Source organism: Enhydra lutris, unplaced genomic scaffold, assembly GCF_002288905.1.
Source record: "Enhydra lutris kenyoni isolate GAN:26980312 unplaced genomic scaffold, ASM228890v2 scaffoldscaffold193, whole genome shotgun sequence".
Taxonomy (NCBI): Eukaryota; Metazoa; Chordata; class Mammalia; order Carnivora; family Mustelidae; genus Enhydra; species Enhydra lutris.
Window position 1 is genome coordinate 296,282 of NW_019154277.1, and position 2,567 is coordinate 298,848.

At 47.4% G+C, this 2,567-nt stretch overlaps 1 pseudogene across 1 annotated transcript; it reads right to left on the bottom strand.

The window, feature by feature from the left end:
- Positions 1-372: 372 nt before the first annotated feature.
- On the bottom strand, positions 373-2,214 carry LOC111140145 (annotated as a pseudogene). Its single transcript, XR_002640128.1, has one exon. The product of XR_002640128.1 is annotated as a eukaryotic translation initiation factor 4B pseudogene (transcript).
- Between the last annotated feature and the right edge of the window lie 353 nt (positions 2,215-2,567).

Below are 2,567 nucleotides of genomic sequence, written 5' to 3' on the forward strand. Positions count from 1 at the left end.
ACGGAAGCCAGTTTTTCTTCTGTCAGAGAAAGAATTGCTGAATCATCAAGAGGAAGGCAATTATGGGAACTACAGTGCTGGATTATAGTCACAGATACAATAAGGAACTCATATTTGTTTTAATGTTCTTATAAATAGAGGTAGAAATAAATACAGCCATGTACATATACATATGTTAGTATACATACATGTATTTTCTGTGTCAGAGGCTAGAATCTGTGATCTCCCAGGAGCAAAGATGTCACCTAGATTTTTTTTTTTCTTTCCCCAGGAGATGGTGAGTTTTATTGTCTTGTCTGGATAGAGGTTTGATTTGCTCTCGAATGTTCCAGGGTGGAGAGACTAGGAGAAAGCACAGGATGCAGAGGTCTATTAGGTGTAATCGTCTCCCTCGTTCTCATCTTAGCCATCAACAGAGAGAGCAGCATATGTCCTTGCAGAACTGAACTTGGAAGCTGGATTTTCTTCAGGTTTCTTTGGCTCAGGTGCAGATCGGGAGTCTTGATCCTTTTTGCCATCTTTCCTATCTGATTCCTTCCAGTGGTCCTTGTTCCCTCCGTCTCCTGGGCCACGGCTGGAGTTCCCACTTTGGCCTTTTGGGACACTCACCCCATCTACTTTGTTTTCATCTCTCCTTGCTGGTCCTTCCTCAGGTGGTTGAGCTGGAACTACTTTCCCCCCACCACTGGTAGGGGATGGCTGCTCTGTGTCTGAGCTCTGCCATGGAGCAGGAGGGTTGGAACTTCGCTTCACCCAAGCATTCTCTTTTGGCGGAGGGGCTGGCATTACCTTCAGAGGCTGTTCAGATTTGGGAGGCTTGGAAGTTGGAGAGTGACAGTCTTCCTCCTTACTGGGTGCTTCATTTTCTAGAGACTTTTCATTCTCTCTCCTTCGTGCATTTCTGCCAGATGTGGCTGAGGTCCCAGTCTGCGATGACTCACTTCTTGTCCTGGAGGTTCTCGTTCCTGTCTCTTCACTTCGCCAGCTTGGGTGTCTCTCCCGGGGCCGATGGTCTAGTTTTGGCTCATCCAGCTGGCGCTGCAGCTTCTCCTGCTCCTTCTGCAGCCGCTCTTCTACTTCTCGCTCTCTAGCAGCTGTGTCAACAGGCTTTACCCCTCCAAAGATAGAGGCCGCTCGACTGGACTGGGAAGTGCTAGCAGAGGAATCATCTTCCTTAGGTGTACTTGAGGCTTTAGATTCAGTTTGGGTCTTTGGGGGGGGACCTCTATCATCACGCCTATAGTCATCCCGAGAGTAATCATTTCTGGAGCTCCATGACCGATCGTCTCGTCTGTCGTATTTGTCTTCATAGCGGTCCCTCCCTCCTCTGTAGTCGTCATCCTTACGGTACCCACTACCAAATGCTCTTCTGCCACTGCCTATCCTGGAATCGTAGCCTCTGTCGTAGTCTCTGCTGCCTCGGTCATCATAGCGATCCCGGCCCCCGTATCGATCCATATCTCGGCGTGGGCCATCACGATACCCATCCCGATACCCATCGCAGTATCGATCTGAATCATAACGATCTGGATACTTGTCTCCAAAGCTATCATCACCTCTCCTCAGCGAATCTCCTCTCCATCGAAGCTGTCTGTGGCAGGACGTGCCCTCCAGTCTGTATATGTTTTGTCAGAATCCCGATGTCTATCTCGGCCATAAGAACGATCATCCCTGTCTTTACCCTGTGCTTGATCAGCAACGTCCACTTGAATTCTTCTGTTACCTAGAGACTCTTCGTTGAGACTCAGGGCACTGAGCAAAGAATCCAGGTCCTCAAACTCAGCATAACCAAAACCTTTCAACCTCTCTGGATTGCTGGGTTCACGAGGTAAACGCACTGCACTGATATTTAATCCTCTAAAAAACTCCTTAATGGATTCTTCTGTCACATCATAGGGCAGGTTCCCTCGAAAAGCAGTATAGGGTGGCGATTTCGGAAGATGGCTCCGGTCGGTATTGGGTTCCCGAGCAGCCCGTGGGGCAGTGGGCAGGATAGAACCTCCTCAGTTGGAGGTGCCCTATACACGTCATCATCATTACTGTGCCAAGTGGTTGAAATATCTCCTTCCAGGTCATCTGTTTCATCAGCCCAGCTGACTGGTTTGGGGACATAGGTGCTTCCTCCCCCAGTCCCTGCATCCTCAGCCAGAAAGTCTGTTAGGGAGATAGTTTTCCCCTTCTTATTCATCTTTTTTGCTGAGGCCGCCATGTTGGGAGAGGGAGAGAGCTAGATCTTGGTTTTTAAAGGAAAGTGAGTCCTTGGAGAAATGTCTGATTCAAAGTCTGGGCAATGGAAAGTGTGAGATAAAGCCTAGAGCACCATGGGCCACAAAGTGAAAAAGTGCAAAAACGAACAATGAATGAGGTATTTCAAAAAGGTACAGGGGGCAGTCTGAAAGGGCTCCTCATGGCCAAAGAGCAAACCATTTGGGAAGAAACTAGGTTATAATTAAAGAGTAAAACAAATGCTTATGAATCCATACTAATATAAATAAGTGCTTGAATAAATGAATGGGGAAAGGATTTCCAAATAAACTGTAAAAAATGAGCTAGGCAAATATGAAATT